Source organism: Littorina saxatilis, linkage group LG13, assembly GCF_037325665.1.
Source record: "Littorina saxatilis isolate snail1 linkage group LG13, US_GU_Lsax_2.0, whole genome shotgun sequence".
NCBI classification, from domain to species: domain Eukaryota; kingdom Metazoa; phylum Mollusca; class Gastropoda; order Littorinimorpha; family Littorinidae; genus Littorina; species Littorina saxatilis.
The window spans coordinates 36,681,512-36,699,515 of NC_090257.1; the positions used below are offsets into that span (position 1 = coordinate 36,681,512).

At 43.6% G+C, this 18,004-nt stretch overlaps 1 protein-coding gene, 1 long non-coding RNA gene and 1 other non-coding gene across 5 annotated transcripts in view; 1 reads left to right on the forward strand and 2 right to left on the reverse strand.

Moving 5' to 3' along the window:
- LOC138945639 (uncharacterized) overlaps positions 1-18,004 on the reverse strand; it is a 137,122-nt gene that overhangs the window by 103,526 nt on the left and 15,592 nt on the right. The gene's annotated exons all lie outside the window — the stretch shown is intronic.
- Positions 1-18,004, reverse strand: part of LOC138945633 (uncharacterized) — a 152,020-nt gene that overhangs the window by 55,568 nt on the left and 78,448 nt on the right. The window lies entirely within an intron of this gene.
- Trnat-cgu (transfer RNA threonine (anticodon CGU)) lies at positions 12,201-12,272 on the forward strand. The gene has a single exon. It is a non-coding gene; the product is annotated as a tRNA-Thr (tRNA).

Consider the following 18,004-nt stretch of genomic DNA (forward strand, 5'->3'; position numbering starts at 1 on the left):
GTGTGTGTGTGTGTGTGTGTGTGTGTGTGTGTGTGTGTGTGTGTGTGTGTGTGTGTGTGTGTGTGTATGTGTGAGTGAGTGTGTGCGTGTGTGTTTGTGTGTGTGTGTGTGTGAGTGTGTGCGATAGTGTGTGTGTGTGTGTGTGTGCGTGTGTGTGTGTGTGTGTGATAGTGTGTGTGTGTGATAGTGTATGTGTGTGTGTGATAGTGTGTGTGTGTGTGTGTGATAGTGTGTGTGTGTGATAGTGTGTGTGTGTATGTGTGATAGTGTGTGTGTGTGAGTGTGTGTGTGTGTGATAGTGTGTGTGTGTGTGATAGTGTGTGTGTGTGATAGTGTGTGTGTGTGATAGTGTGTGTGTGTGTGTGTGTGTGTGTGTGTGTGTGTGTTAATTGAGGACCTCACTTACAAGACATATGGACGGGCGGACGGACAGACAGACAGGCAGACAAGCAAACACACAGAAAGACAGACAAAAAACCCGGACGGACAGACAGAATTGTGTGTGTGTGTGTGGGTGCGTGCGTGCGTGCGTATGTGTGTGTGTTGTCTCTCTCTGTGTGTGTGTGTGTGTGTGTGTGTTGTCTGTGTGTGTGTGTGTTTGCGTGAGTGCGTGCGTGCATGCGTGCGTGCGAGCGCGTGGGTGCGCGTGCGCGTGTGTATCACGCGTGTGTGTGACAGACTGACAAACAGAGACAGAGAGACAGACAAATCGTCACACAGACAGTCACACAGAGAGAAACCCAATCAGTCCAATGTCGTACACAGACACGCCTTCCCTGTGACAATGGGGACACGAGCAGACGACAGTTGAGACAGTAAAGAATGAGCAGACGACACTTTGTTGCAGCGCTGACATCAGTTTTACCCGCCATGCGTCAGTCTCAGATTATCAAGGGCCGAATTACTGTCGTGACTTTTGTGCGATGGTAAACCGGGGAAAAAGTATCCCACGACTTGAAGGATTAAGTACGGATTATAACACTCACAAAGATACACCTTTCCCGTTGAAATGTATAGCCTCACTCTAAGCAATATATAGTTCATTTCAATTGAAATGTATAGCCTCACTCTAAGCAATATATAGTTCATTTCAATTGAAATGTTCTTTGAACAGCGCTCTGCCTTATGTGTTTCATATTCTCTTTTCAAATGTTATTATATATGTACTGTACGAATGAGATATTATACATATACCTTAGTCAAGCGTAGGATATATGATCGGATCCTTATAGTTTAACAAAGCAGAATAAAACACGATGGCGGACGAATCAAGTTATTTTGAAATATCCTTACTTTTCTCATTTCTCGAATATAAATGTGAAATTATTTTTAAAATAACTGACTTGCGTACAACATGATATTAAAGACATGGACTCAGTAGTTAAAAAAGTGGCATATGACACTGCTGTTTAACATGTATAACACGCCGATATGAAGCATATATCTCCAATCCACAATGTACAAGAACAAAACCTTGCTTTTACAAGTTTAGTTCTGTAACATTTACACATTTAGACATTTTCAAATTCAAACAGTGAGCAATGTTTACAGACAAAGACATCTAGGCCACACAATGAATGCACGCCCCTTACCCGGTGTAGGATCCGGTCCGGTCCCCCCTCTGAAGTAGTCCCCCGGGGGACCAATTCGTGGCAAAAACTGCTCTATAATGGTCCCCCCTTAGACATCCAGCCTCGTTTTTCTTAGGCATTCAAGCCATTTTCAATCTATATCTTCGTCCGGTATTATGTAGTGCACAGACAGCAATCTCTTTGTTTGACTATATTTTGCAGAAAATAAAATAGATCTGATTTATAATGCCGTTCAAAAGAAAAATCACATGAAATAAAATGAATAATAAATAAATACTGATAAGAAGAAATGAAACCAGTCTCTGATTCTTTCCTTTCTTTTCTCTAAAATTGCTGGTAACATTACTAACATTGTAACAAGAAAAACGAGGCTGGATGTCTAAGGGGGGACCATTATAGAGCAGTTTTTGCCACGAATTGGTCCCCCGGGGGACTACTTCAGATCCTACACCGGGTCCACCCCTCCCCACCATCACGCATCCTTCTCTAGCAAAGGGTAACAGATAAACATGTAAAGTGAAAGCAAAATCGACACGTCTACTCGTCTCTCTCTCTCTCTCTTTCTCTCTCTCTCTCTCTCTCTCTCTCTCTCTCTCTCTCTCTCTCTCTCTCTTTCTCTCTCTCTCTCTCACTCTCCCCCTCTCTCCCCCTCCCTCCCTCCCTCTCTCCCTCCCTATCTCTTACTCGTAAACACCATAAATATTATATTATGTATTCCCAAACGGATTTTTGTTTTGATGTACAATTTTCATTCAATTTTCTTTTCATGTTTGCAAGCTTTTCATTTAAACTGTACAATAGCCGCCATTTATATTATATGTAATTTTCTAGAAATAGTGAACACCACTATAAGCATTATGCTTGTTGTTGTTTACTCAATATGCGTTTTTTGTAAATAATGCACAAACGTTAAATAAAACAGTTTAAACCAAAGGGTAACAAACCCACACAACAGCATACACATACAGGTATACATAACTACACAAACAAAGGTCAACAAAAAGGAAAAGGAATACGACAGAGACAAATTACCCAGAAAGGCAAGGGCGTAAGTTCAGACGCCAGAAGAGCTAAATATATGAGGACTAAGGACTTCGCTCGTGGCAAACTTCGTAAAGCCGCTGTTAACATCACACTCATTACTGTCTGTCAGTCCTGAGATGACTGCGACTGATGGAGTGCTGAATGATGATGAACGTTACGGCGATAGTGATGTATTGGGTTCGCTTTGCTGCATGGCTTACACACTAATGACAATGACAATGACAATGACAATGACAATGAAAAAGACAATGACATTTCTTTATTTTTTTTAGGGTAAAAGAATAAGCATAGGTATGCCTTTTTTTGCATCTGGCCCTCGCCCTAAAGAGGGACTAATCTACTATTACAACTACTACTAAAAACTCATTATATGAATATAGAATTAATGAAAGAATATAAGAGCTTATGTTTTGCGGGGGAGGGTGGGTACCGCTTAATATGCATGTCATTCGAAGCCTCTTTTGCCTAGCGTTGAAATAATTAAGCTTTTAAGATATTTCAGGCTGATTTTCACAACCCCCCCTCCTCCTCCTCCTCCTCCGTGTGTGTGTGTGTGTGTGTGTGTGTGTGTGTGTATATGTGTGTGTGTGTGTGTGTGTGTGTGTGTGTGTGTGTGTGTGTGTGTGTGTGTATATGTGTGTGTGTTTGCACTCGCAATGCGGCCGTAACACCACGTTTTGCGTTAATATAATACCGCAAGTGCATGACTGCACCAGGTACAGACGCACTTTCAGGATTACAATTTTATGTCTGCAATAAGACCGTCTGGGTAAGATTAAAATTATTCTCCTAGACGAACAACGCCTTCTATTCTTCCTAACAGAAAACAAAAGCTCGACCAACATGGCGGTTACATTATATGTAAAGTATGCCCCATCAAATGAGATGATAAAAGACAAAGGTTATTAGGAGTGGTGCAAAAAGGATATTAAACAGAAAAAAAAGAAGGTTTCATAGGTGTGGCGTAGCTAATTTATGTGTTGACTCCATTCTTCGTGGACTCTTTAGGCCAAAAAAAAAAATAGGTCTGTTTACGGTAACCCGACCGACCCTAGTTTTTTCGCGCGACCCTAGACTTTTTTTTGGCATTTGGGGAAAAAAAGAAAAAAATCTCGTTTTTTTTGGCAAAATAACGTAAAAATATGGTTTTTGGGAAAAAAAAACAAAAAAAAAAAAAAACAATGCCGACCTACCGACCCTATTTTTTGGGCCTATGTTACCGTAAACAGACCTTTTTTTTTTTTTGGCTTTATAACTTTCTCCTCAAGTGGTGGACGGATGATTAAAAACACACGATACCAACACATGTACAGCCTAGCGGTAGGCTTATTACGCCCGTTCTTAACATTACCTGTTACCCGCCTTTTCTGACATGACGAATAGGAATTGTACGAGAAAACAAGCCCTTAAATGAATTGGCTCGTACTTAAGGGGGGGGGGGGGGGGGGTCACTGAACATGTGTTGGCAAATAGTAGTATTGTCCACAACTTTTGAGTTGTTGCAAAAATGAACAAGCACACGCACACACACACACACACACACACACACACACACACACACACACACACACACACACACACACACACACACACACACACACACACACACACACAAGCTAACACGCAAATACGCGCGCGCGCAAACAAAAACAAACAAATAAACAAACAATTTATGATAACATCCACCCGGCCAGTTACAATGACATTCTTAATCATTAAATACCGTAGAACGAAACTCTCGGGAAACACACGCGCTAGTTTGCCTCACATGTTGTGTGAATACATCCTGCCTCGAGAACATGTTATGATATACGTGGGCATAAGAAACCTGACACGTTGAAGAACGCAGATGTTTCTTGATATCAGTTTTATGAGGCTCCAAGTCCTCCCAAAAGTTCACGAAGTCTTTCATGTTTGTTTGCGCCTCACACTAGCAGGTTATGTCCTTGCTACACCGTTCAACTTTGCTGTATGAGGAAATAAAATATATATTATATTTTGATAATATTTTGATACTATCGTTAAAAAAAACCGTCTTGCCCAGTGCTGTCGTCTGACGTCGACGAAAGACCGATCATTATTTCAAGTCTCTGGCAGGCCAAACTTTTTCACAATGGGAAAAAGATGACGCCGAAACTGACGAACCCGTTAGTGCCATTTCGGCAAATTTTCCGAAAAATTAAATCTTAGAAGCATCCTTGCCAGACAGTTCAGGGTAGGTGTGCGGATCCTCTATATATAACGGTAAAGCAGCACACCTAGAGATGGTCGCATGCAACTGTGGCGAATGATGGCTGTGTACGTTTGGCTAGTTGGACGCAATTGTGCTGTCTCGTGTATCAAACCCCTAACATACGGACGGATACGGATATACAGGCATAGATATGCATCGTGTTTTGTTGCGATTAGGTGTGACGGTGAGAATGTTTCCTGTTCGTCGTTTAAAGTTACCACGTGAGACATTTGTTATGCAGTTGGCCCTGATACCTAGAGGTACATTCAGTGCCGTGTACATGATCGAGTTCACCGTCAGGGTTTCATTTACTTGTGCGCCCTGCGCCATTGGCTGGGCGTTAAGCAAACAAACAAACACACAAACACACAAACTCTGCACTAGAAGCAGCTAGACTGTTGAGTTGTGACATTGGTTTAAGTTGTAGGATGCTCTTATTCCAAGTAAAAGACAGTACAGCTCTGTGCTGGCGAGACAAAGATCGTTTGCTCAGGAAAGACAGTACAGCTCTGTGCTGGCCAGACAAAGATCGTTTGCTCCTGGCAAGACAAAGATCGTTTGCTCAGGAAAGACAGTACAGCTCTGTGTTGGCGAGACAAAGATCGTTTGCTCAGGAAAGACAGTACAGCTCTGTGCTGGCAAGACAAAGATCGTTTGCTCAGGAAAGCCAGTACAGCTCTGTGCTGGCGAGACAAAGATCGTTTGCTCAGGAAAGACAGTACAGCTCTGTGTTGGCGAGACAAAGATCGTTTGCTCAGGAAAGACAGTACAGCTCTGGGCTAGCGAGACAATGATCGTTCGCTCAGGAAAGCCAGTACAGCTCTGGGCTGGCGAGACAAAGATCGTTCGCTCAGGAAAGCCAGTACAGCTCTGGGCTGGCGAGACAAAGATCGTTTGCTCACGAAAGCCAGTACAGCTCTGGGCTAGCGAGACAAAGATCGTTTGCTCAGGAAAGACAGTACAGCTCTGTGCTGGCGAGACAAAGATCGTTTGCTCAGGAAAGACAGTACAGCTCTGTGCTGGCGAGACAAACATCGTTTGCTCAGGAAAGACAGTACAGCTCTGGGCTGGCGAGACAAAGATCGTTTGCTCAGGAAAGCCAGTACAGCTCTGTGCTGGCGAGACAAAGATCGTTTGCTCAGGAAAGCCAGTACAGCTCTGGGCTGGCGAGACAAAGATCGTTTGCTCAGGAAAGCCAGTACAGCTCTGGGCTGGCGAGACAAACATCGTTTGCTCAGGAAAACCAGTACAGCTCTGGGCTGGCGAGACAAAGATCGTTTGCTCAGGAAAGACAGTACAGCTCTGTGCTGGCGAGACAAAGATCGTTTGCTCAGGAAAGACAGTACAGCTCTGTGCTGGCGAGACAAACATCGTTTGCTCACGAAAGCCAGTACAGCTCTGGGCTGGCGAGACAAACATCGTTTGCTCAGGAAAGACAGTCAAGTTTTGAAGCTTTAAAGCTGACACATTTTCCACACATTTTGATTTCAAGTACAAACGATCAAATAAAACAAAAGTTAGGATTCCCGGCTTCTGAGGACATTGTCTCCTATATAAATAGCAAGCCAACCAACCAACCAACTCAGAAGGTTACTTTTTTGAAACAGAAAGAAAGAAAGAAAGAAAGAAAGAAAGAAGAAAGAAAGAAAGAAAGAAAGAAAGAAAAAAAAACCACATCCGTCAAACACTTCAGCCTGAATCGGCCAAGACTGCAACGTGTACGCTTTGACTGAAAAGAAAACGTCAACATGCTAATAACGCAGATAGATAACATTATCCCCCGCTAACGTCAAGGCAACGTGATAATCATACAAATCAAGACCGTACAAATGAGATGCTGTAGCGTGGGAAAGTCCCTGGCCAATTCTTCCAAACCAGTCACAGTTTTCACAGCAAAGACCGGGGACAATGAAACAGATCTATTCTGCGACACGTGTTGGAAAAAAACCACTTCCCCTCCATCATCTGTAGCCATGACTCGGGGGGGGGGGGGGGGGGGGAGGGGGGTCTCGCTACACTGACGGAGCAGGAGGTAAACACAATCACTCACCCGTAGCGAATACCTATCTTTTCAGTTTGTCTGTCGTTCGCTCTCCCGCTTCACAATGTCACCATTCACTGCTATTCATCCTCTCCGCAACCACCCCCTCCCCCCCCTTCCCACCCCTTATCTTTTTTTCAAAAGCGGGACCATGCATGCATACATCTATGTATTCACTCACGCATACAGGCGCGCCGGTGTATAATAACATGTTGTCATACAAGAAAAAGTGCCCTCCTCTATTCATAGCGCGAGTCCTCACTTCGTTCTAAAGAACCATCCTTACAAACTTGCGACTAAGCTTTGCGCAAATACAAAAGCCCGCTATGCCTGGACACATTTCTTCGGGAACGACCGAAGCATAAAGGGAGGAATATTCCACGCTTGACTGAGCAGCAATGTCCTGGGTCATTAAAGACGAAATCCTTGCCATCATTCAGCATTCTTTTCTTCATATTCTTCATGAAGGAGGCAGTCAAGATGATTATCTCGTTGGCCGACTGAAAAATTGGCTTTTATATTCCTCTCCTCTCGCGAGGACCCTCTTACGCTGGAGCCAGTCAGTCTTTGAGAGTTTTAAAATCGTTTGGACATAAATCTGATCTGTCGGCTCTGATGTTTAATGCATGTCTGATAAAAGCTAATGAGGGCAATAATGATGATCGAGCCGACAAAAGCGTAAGAATGCAGTTTGAGTGTCACGTTGTATAACGAGCGTCATCTTTTACTCAACTCGTGCACAACATTCATGATTCGTTTTTCGATACGTGTTCACTGTTATATCATTTTCCCATTCATTTTCCCATAGCTTTACATTTACCCTTTCCTGAATGTTCGTCTATCTTTTCGTAGTCATTTTCCTTTAGTGTTTAAGCGGATCGACGCACAGTGTAGCTGATTGAAAATGAAAGGAGCGAAAGAATTTCACTGTGGTGAAACTTGATAAAGGATTATTGTCCTTGAAAGGCCAACAACGATCTGAAGCAATTTGCTGTTGCAACGTTTTAGATTTATGCTGGTACAAAACATATTCTTCAGACAAGTTTTGAAACTGGAAGAAATTCCGGTTCAAAATCGACGCTGCGTAGGGCAGGTAATTAATATAAGCATTCGTTTGAGTTCGTTTCTCTGTTGTTTCTCGTTTAATTATTGTATCATGTTTAATTGAATAAAACCTTGTTTACACCAAAATTGACGATCGCCCGGGCACTAAAAGAAGTTTTCAAAGAAAGTCAAATAGCTCAAATTCAAACAAAAACTTTGTTTTGCACCACGACACAACAATCAGCATATGCAGTGAAATGGTAACTATAGTCTGCTGTATCGAATTGGGACACATGTGACCCTCCACCACGGAATGAGTCGCATGTCACCTTTGCATGATTTTCATATTTTTACATATTCCGAAAGAGTTTTATGCTCTATCCAGTGGTGAAAACCGTTTTAGAAAAGAGCGAAAACTTTTCGCGTTACAAGCCTGTGACTAAAGTGACCCTCACACTGTTACCAGACATCCCCCAGACTTATATTAAGCCTAGCGCAGAACCGCGCGAGGTGACATGAGACTCATTCCGTGGTGGAGGGTCTCATATGTTAGCGGACTGTGTAATTTTAGTACACACATACACAAGACGTTTAAGAATCTTGCCGACGAAATCTGTTCTTTGATAAGGAAAAACAGCTAGTCAAGTACAACAAAAACGTATGGCAAGCCGGTTGACAATTTTTCCCCAGTATTTTCGAAAAAATAACAGATAAGATACTAAAAAGTGCTGGTTAAGGCGACCACTGTACAGTAAGCCTCCCCTCCCCTCTCCCCCCCCCCCAATCTGAGATAGTCAGGTCTTAAAAAGTAGGAAGTCTTAAAATGGGGGTAAATTTACAGTTGCAATGAACAGAAATAGTAACAAAATCAAGATCTTAACAAGGGAGAAGTCTTGAATTGTGAATTGGGGGGGGGGGGGGGTGGTGGTCTTAAAAACACTGTACTACAAGTGTGTTTCAACACTAACAAGATCGCACAGCAGATGTGTAGGGTCAAAACCCAGACAAAATTGTAACACCAAAGGGACAGAACCTCTCTGTAAAGGGAGGCAAATTCCCTGCAAAGGGAGATAAATTCTTCGCCTTCCGCACCATGCGGAGAAAGAACAGTAGCCCCATAGCACATAGCACGTCCGACAGTGCGTTAAAAGGACACTCGGTCTCACAAAGTGTTCGCTGAAATTCGAAGTGCAAACAACGTAGATGCCTTCGAAAACCCTCGCTAAACCCTCCTCCGTTTTCTCTGTCGTTGGTTGGTGGTGGTGTTGAAAATATCAAAAGTCAAAAGTCAAAAGTGAAAGTGTGAAGGTCCCGCCTCTTTCTAAACACTGACAGGGTTCATACATGCTGGTTAAGCGTGAACATATATTTAAGCGCTAGTACACTCCGTGAAAGAAGTTAAATTAAAACACATACAAACAAACCCTCTGATTCAGCTAGAACTGGGGACAATAGTCTTAAAAGTTGCAAAACACAAAATTGTCACAGAACCTCTCTCTGTTCCCTAATGCCTCGGTCTCACATATACGATTTTTCGGAAGTGTCGGGGATAGTTAAGTCGGCTAGGTCGGAAGTGTCGGATGCAAATTTGGCTCCAAATTTCACTCCCGACCTGTCCTTACGACTGATCCGACCATGTAGCCGACAAGCAGACGACAACCACCCGACTTTAGGGCCGACAAATCCGACATGTGTCCAGACACTTCCGACTGCAGTAACGACAATTCCGACTGCAGTTACGACAGGCCCGGCTGAAAAACTTCCGAACAATAGCCGACTCTCACGACCAGTGTAACGACTAAACCGACTAGCTAACGACTGTCCTAACGACAAATCAGACTGCCCTTACGACTAATCCGAACGAAACTATGCTACCGACAAATCCGACCACCCTTACGAGTCTTCCGACTACCGTTACGACTAATCAGAATCGCCTTACGACTAAACCGACACGCTTACGACAACCACCCGACAAATTTCTATTCGTCTGAGTCGGGAGGCTCTTCCGACTGTTTTGAAAATTTCAAAACAGTCTGAAGGGCCTTCCGAACTATCCGACTTTTCAAAAACAAAATTGCTAATTCTCACGAACTCTCCGACCTCTTCCGACTTCCAGCCGACTACCTAAAGTCGGGTGACATTCGTAGATGTGAGACCGAGGCATAAAGCAAACACCCCGACCTCCGCCCCTCGTCAGCTAACCCTTTGTCTCATTTCTCTTCCGCATCCTTGCCTCTCCGGCAAAATAAGGGAATGTACAGAAAAAACAACGGAACCCCCTAGTACGACCGAAACAAAGAAGGTCGTGGGTTCGAACCCCGGCCGGGTCATACCTAAGACTTTAAAATTGGCAATCTAGTGGCTGCTCCGCCTGGCGTCTGGCATTATGGGGTTAGTGCTAGGACTGGTTGGTTCAGTGTCAGAATAATGTGACTGGGTGAGACATGAAGCCTGTGCTGCGACTTCTGTCTTGTGTGTGGCGCACGTTAAATGTCAAAGCAGCACCGCCCTGATATGGCTCTTCGTGGTCGGCGGGGCGTTAAGCAAACAAACAAACAAACAAGCAAACAAACAAACACACAAACAAACAAAACTGAGGAAATGAGGTGTTAAACGGGAGAGTCCCAAACTGATGGTCAATATACATTATGAACAGAGAATCTAAAAAATTAATATATCTTAAAAAGGGGGGGGGTCCACCTTATTCAGCTTAGTAAGAACGTTAACAAAGTTGTATTCAACCCACGGAGAGACCTGCAGTTCAAAGCCAAGTTTGTAGTGTTGAATTTGCCAATTGCGCGTGTGTGAACGAGCCTGGTCGTACAACAGGATAGCGACCGAGCAGAACAGGAGGGGCCAGCCCTTATAAAAATGCAACAACAGAAGCCAGTCCCACTCCACAATAGAAGCCAAAGCAAGTCGACAAACTTGCCACCGCTGAATTTCATTTGCACAAGCAGACGGCAACGTAGCTATGAATTCCCCCCCTTCACCCTCCCAACAATGGAGGGACTGTTGGCAAAGTGTCACCCCTCTGCATGGCTAAAACTGTGGCAGGGGTCCAGTCTCTCTCTCTCCCCCTTCCAGTCTCTCTCTCTCTCTCTCCCCCTCTCTCTCTCTCTCTCTCTCGCTCTCTCGCTCTCTATTTCCCTAGCTCGCTCTCTCTCTCTCTCTCTCTCTCTCTCTCTCTCTCTCTCTCTCTCTCTCTCTCTCTCTCTCTCTCTCTCTCTCTCTCTCTCTCTTTATGTGTTGTATAAAGGACAGGTTGGAAGAATAGGCTTTGCCTAAAACCTCAGTTTATCCTTTTGTCATAAAGTTCTGAGTCCGAATCTCTCTCTCTCTCTCTAGATTGTAAGAAGAGGCCTAGCCTTAAATCATTATATTTCACTTTAATGTTGTTGATTAAAAGATCACTACCCACTGCCATCATTGCACTATATTTGACAGAAATTGAGTCTGAGAAACATGATTCGAAACTGGTTGAAAACAGGATTCACAATCATATAGCTTAAACGCGACGTCTCTTCTTTGCCTCATGTACAGACACAAATAAATGCAATACAAATCCATAAACACTGGAAAACTTCCATCATGGTAGCATGCTTATTTGACTTGTAACGCAATACTGTAATTGACTTTTACTTTAAAGAAAGATTTCATCTGGAGAGTAATTTCCATTCAACAGCCGCCGTTTGGGCACCATTTACATGGACTGTTGTCATGCAATGCTGTGCAACACCTATTGATTTGATATATTTTTTAATCTCCAGAGCTGTGTACCATTTTGTGACATGCATTTCCCTTTCTTTTAATGATCATAACGCATACTAAATGGCAACTACAGTGTATTCTCTTTACTTTTTCCGGTAATACTCAAATTAGATGATGAAACAGACGTGCAACAACAAAAAAAAATAGTGTATATTTTTAATATTTTTTGTTTTAATTGTTAGTATGTCACTCACAACCTTTGGTTTCCATACATGTAACAAAAGTGATGTACTTTGAAACCCTTGCAATTTACTGAACGTAGACAAACAACAAAATGTGCAAGTATTTCTGATTCTTTCTCTGCAGGATGTATCTGGAACCAGTATGTATTAATAAAATCAATTCTTGTGATTACAATGTCTCAGTTAAGTAAAGAAATATCACCTTCGCAACATGGTTTCCACTGGTACACAGCTCTGGAGAATAACCCATACTATATATTATGCAGTTGGATCGATTACAGCATGTAGGCACCGGCACGGTGGCCTAGTGGTAAGGCGTCCGCCCCGTGAGCGGGAGGTCGTGGGTTCGAACCCCGGCCGGGTCATACCTAAGACTTTAAAATTGGCAATCTAGTGGCTGCTCCGCCTGGCGTCTGGCATTATGGGGTTAGTGCTAGGACTGGTTGGTCCGGTGTCAGAATAATGTGACTGGCTGAGACATGAAGCCTAGCCTGTGCTGCGACTTCTGTTTTGTGTGTGGCGCACGTTAAATGTCAAAGCAACACCGCCCTGATATGGCCCTTCGTGGTCGGCTGGGCGTTAAGAAAACAAACAAACAAAAGCATGCAGGCACAACGTAGACGACCTAGAGGTCTGCAGGACAGTGCAGGTGCAAGCTCTACGCTGCCGGTAATTACACAGATAATTTACCTAGATTTACAAATAGCCACGCACTATCAAGGCCCCATTTTGAATGGCGTTAAAACGTACACATACACATAAAGATACCTTTCTCCCCATACAGGTCATCTTGCAAACCACCACAGGTCCGTTCACGCCGATAAGGAAATAATTTCCCTTGGACACATACAGCAGCAACAACAGAAGGAGCAATATCAGCAGCAGTAGCAAAAACAACAACAACAACAACAACAACAACAACAACAACAGCAACAGCAACAACAAATAGGTCTGGCTGTGCTAACTTGAACTGATTGGCTGAATTCATTTCGTGAATTGTCACCGGTGACATTCATCTGTAAATGCCTTGCACTCAGCATTTATCTGACACAGACAACCTGTTGGATACTTCAACAGCCGGGCTTAGCAGAACTAGGTGTTTCCCTTCAGTTGGTTTGACTTTAGAACCTCCACCTTCTTCTTTTTCTCCTCTCCAACATTTGACAACAAGGACAAAAAGCCAAGACCTAAAGCCCACAACTCCATGTAAAGTTAGCTCTGAGCATTTACGGGGCTTCACCAGTCAAGCAGAATTGTGTTACTTTGTGGCACACGTTTGGTTGTCACAGAGCGTGCGTGCTTTTGTGCAGGTGCATAGTTTAGGCTGCAGGTAATGTGACAGATAAACGTTGAGTGATAAATAGCCACAGCTTTCAAGGACTTGTCTTTCTTTCGTGGGTAAGTGTGCCTGTAATAGTTTACAATTTACAGGTGTTCATTCAGCATTGAGTGTAATTAATGTCAGCCATTAAAACGCATCGCTGACTGACTAGGCAATAGTCGTCCCTAAACTCGTCCTTCCTCGCTGTATTTCATTGTATCAGACTGCACAGGCTTCGTTTTGTAGCAATGAAAGAGATAAACATTGACTTAAATTATGTTACTAGCTGTTTAGAGGCGTGTTATTTTACACGCGACCTTGTCATTTTGCTTCTTGGCGTCTTTGAAGGGACAACAATGGAAGCTAAATGTTCCACCTTTTAAATTTCCTCGTCAGTAAGTTTGTTGTGTATCATGTATGTCCAATTTCAAACAGTTTAGATCGGAGTTCTAGTGAATCAGTGTTCCTCTTGCCAAGGACGAAACAATCCAGAAACTAACCATATTAATGTTTTGATTTTAGGATTTGGAACGTTAGCAGGCTATCTACGTTTTAGATTTTGTGTTGAGCTTTGGCATTTATTTCTGGATATTGGGCGGGGATGGAGCTTTTGTCAAACTGTCATTTTAAAAGAGATGTTTCCAAATGTGCACGTGTCAACATGGTGAGCCGACACGACAAGAATGGTAGTTGCACTGATACTCTCAACATACGAAAGCCGACGTTTTCTGCAGGTGCACGTGCATGAAAGTTACCAACCGGATAAGAGTTAGCCGCAGTGTCGGATTGGTTGAAGTTGAGATGTGTTGTGGTTTCAACCAATCACACCCCGCGGTTTGTTCCTATCATTCTAACCCCTTTGGGTGGCACCCACTTTTGCTTCGTGCATCTAAGCCCTGGTCGTCGAACTACTATGGCAAAGGAAAGGGGGGAGGGGTGGTTGGAAAGTCTCCTCAGGAAAACAATTCTGTGAAACGAAGCTCGTTCCGTCTCAACCAAGTCGAAGGCTAGGCCGACAAGAAACCAAAATCTGCCCAACACAAACGTCTGACGACTAACTGGCACTCTGGAGTCTCAAGTCAGCCTAAGCCGCACCAGAGGTAATGAAGCTGACAGCACCAAACAGGATTTCCCGGCTTACCCCTGGTCAGGTCACACGACTTTCTCTTCCCCTTGTGTCAACTCTGACATACACACCGCTGTTGTGAATTGGGATCGAGCTGAAATCACGCGCCTCGAAAATCAAGTCCCAAAACAACCGAGCGAACGCCGAGTGTCAGTGTTCAATAATGTTGTTATTACACCCCCGGTATAGGGGTGTGTATAGGTTTCACTCGATGTGTTTGTGTTCGCAAGTAGATCTCAAGAATGAACGGACCGATCGTCACCAAACTTGGTGAACAGGTTCTATACATTCCTGAGACGGTCCTTACAAAAATTGGGACCAGTCAAACACACGGTTAGGGAGTTATTGGTGGATTAAAATTATACAAGGCCTGGTATAGACGGACACCCCCGTTGGTCAAAGGGAAATAACCATTCTCACTGCCACCAACTGAGAAGGTTATTTCCCTTTGACGGGGGTGTAGTTCCTATCGGAGGAATTTCTTGTTAGTGCAGCGTTAGGGTGTTGTTCTGCCGCATCGGCACTGCAGGGATCGGCAAAACGTCGACACTTTTTGTCAAAATCGTAAAGATAGTGAACAACATAACAAACTCATTCTTCCCAGGCATTAGCGTTGCTCAAAAACTGCGATATTTCGGTAGAAGTTCAAAATCCTTGAAAGCGCATAGGTACTAGAGCGTATGGTGAGTAAATTCGTTAGCAAAAGCAAGCAAAGTACTGTTTGCATAGAATGGAACTAACAAAGCTCACCAATAACAAGCGTGTGTATATGCTCATAAAATGAAGTTCCTATCAACAACAACAACAAACAATGTTGGGTAAACTTATGTCTATGAAAGAGCACTACATCATATAGTGCAATGTTAGATATTTCCATTGACACTGCACTGAAGTTTCCCCCTTTGAAACATCTATATATATATATATATATATATATACGACTTGTGTCTGTGTGTGTGTGTGTGTGTGTGTGTGTGTGTCCGCGATCCACGGCCAAAGTTCTCGATGGATCTCTTTCAAATTTGGTGGCCATCTTCAGGTACACCCCGGACACAACCTGGTCGATGAGATATTTCAACACGTGCTCTCGAGCGCAGCGCTGAACCGATTTTGGTTTTTCTCTGGATCCATTCCCAGTAACTCTTCCTAATCTTCTCCAGTGTTTTCAGCGTTTATCTCCCTTCCTTCGTGTGGCGTCAATCCATATTCCCGTTTCTATTTTTAGAAGGTCACTGTCGACAACGCTCAATCCATATTCCCGTTATACTATTTTTAGAAGGTCACTGTCCCGGCGAAGCCGGGTATTACTCTTCTCCAGTGTTTTGCGCGTTTATCTCCCTTCCTTCGTGCGGTGCGCCGGCGAGGCCGGCATACACCCGGCAAAGCCGGGTCCCCAGCGCAGCCGGGTATTCGGCTCGACTTCTTCCCGGCGAAGCCGTACCCGGCGAAGCGGGTATTCATCTAGTAATGTTATAATTGGATTTCACCAGTTGGCGTGACAGAATAATCGGGTTTTGTAAAAAAAGCAATATTCGTACTTGTAAAGACACAGGTTTGGAAAAAGGAAGATAGAAGAAGAAAACTGCACATGAAAAATGGCTTCAGATGTACTTTTGCTCGCATGCATGTAACAATGCTAATCCGGCAAGAATCTCTGCGTCATCAGATATACAGTGCATTGCACTGGATAACATCTCTAAAAGTGTTTGACAATAAAACACCGAGAAAACTATCGTGACATGCCTGTTGACATAAACTGAACAGCTTTAACGCCCTTACACGTGAACTGTTTTGAAATGAACATAAAACCTGTCATCGGTCTGACATAACATAAAACCACGAGCGTCCGACAAGCTGAAATACTCACATAACAGTTAGCAGGATATGTGTGTGTTTGTGTGTGTGTGTGTGTGTGTGTGTGTGTGTGTGTGTGTGTGTGTGTGTGTGTGTGTGTGTGTGTGTGTGTGTGTGTGTGTGTTGTGTATGCGTGCGTGTGTTTGTGTGTGTGTTAGTGTTAGTGTGTGTGTGTGTGTGTTGTGTATGCGTTTGCGTGCGTGCGTGCGTGCGTGTGTGTATGTGTGTGTGTGTATGTGTGTGTGTTAGTGTTAGTGTTAGTGTGTGTGTGTGTGTGTGTGTGTGTGTGTGTGTGTGTGTGTGTGTGTGTGTGTGTGTGTTTGTCTGTTTTACAGTTTGAGCTTTAGAAAAGATTCGCATTGTTTTTCTTCAGACATTAGACTAACATACCAGACCTTCACGTCTGCTGGAGCACATTTGAATCGAATTCAAATTTGAATTAATTGTCACAGACATTCATGTATATTCTATAATCAAGACAGTGGAATCACTTGGTATCAACATAAGGGCTGGCAGACAGATGATGAGACATGGGTGCAGACACATACTTTGCCCTTCTGTCCCCCTTTGACCTTTTTGTTTCTTGTTATATCTTTTGTTTCTTCTTTTTAATTTGACTTGTTCACATAAACGTCCTACCATTGTGACAACTCTGTGACATGAACGTCAACAAGTATAGTGCATGCACCCACTGCACAGGTCACGACCGTTTAATGCAACAATAGCTTCCACCCCCATTCAACAAGAAAACAAAAAGATCAGGCTTTTGTGCACAAATCTGATGTCATCGGCAAGATCGACTTTAAGAAAGAAAAAAATTATTTGTGTCTTTGCGTTAGTGAGCTTGTTGCAAGATGAATACTTCGCAGGGTCGTGGTCGAAATAGGAAGATCTAGCTGACACCTCCCCCCCCCCCTTCACCCCCCCCACACACACACACACTCTCTCTCTCTCTCTCACACACCCACACACGCACACATAGACACACACACACAAATACAAACACACACACACACATACACACAGACACAGACACAGACACACACACACACACACACACACACACACACACACACACACACACACACACACATATTATGTACCCATCCCACCTTATCCCACCCTCACTCAGACTTTCCCCGAAAAATCCTCTACAATGGAGGCACGAAACCACATTGATTTTAAATACCCCGCCTTGAAGCCGAAGAAGAGCAATACCCTACTCAGGAATTCGAACATTGGTCATCTCAGGTACGCTGAGTATATCCACACTATCATTCAGCAATTTCAAAGTTTACGTGCCAGTTCGTAAGCCCACTATCTTCTAGTGTCCTAAAGAGACATACATTATCTCTAATGGAACGATAGCGCTCAAGCCTACCTGTGACTTCTCTCGTACACAAAATACCGAGGAACCCCAATTTAAGACCTTCAAAACTACGAGAAAATCAGGTCTGAAAAAGGAGGGGGTCTGAAAATTAAGGTCAGTTATCGAGGCTATGAACAGAAACTTTAAAAAAAAGTAATGTCTTAAAAGGGAAAAAATCTTAAACCGCTGGTCTTGAAAGGGGCGTTCAACTGTATACCTTCACGCTGTCGCTCTGTGGGTTCGTAACCTTAGCCTAGCGTCTGTCCGCATGTACGCTTGGTATACCCCTCGCCAACTCCTCAATGAACTGCTTTGCTAGCATGTCACTCGCTCGCCCCCTTAGCCTAATTCAAGCTGAAAGGCGAGGCCCCATGCGTGCTATTCAACGCTGATGAAAAAGAACTAGCTCGACCGTCTTCTGGCTTCG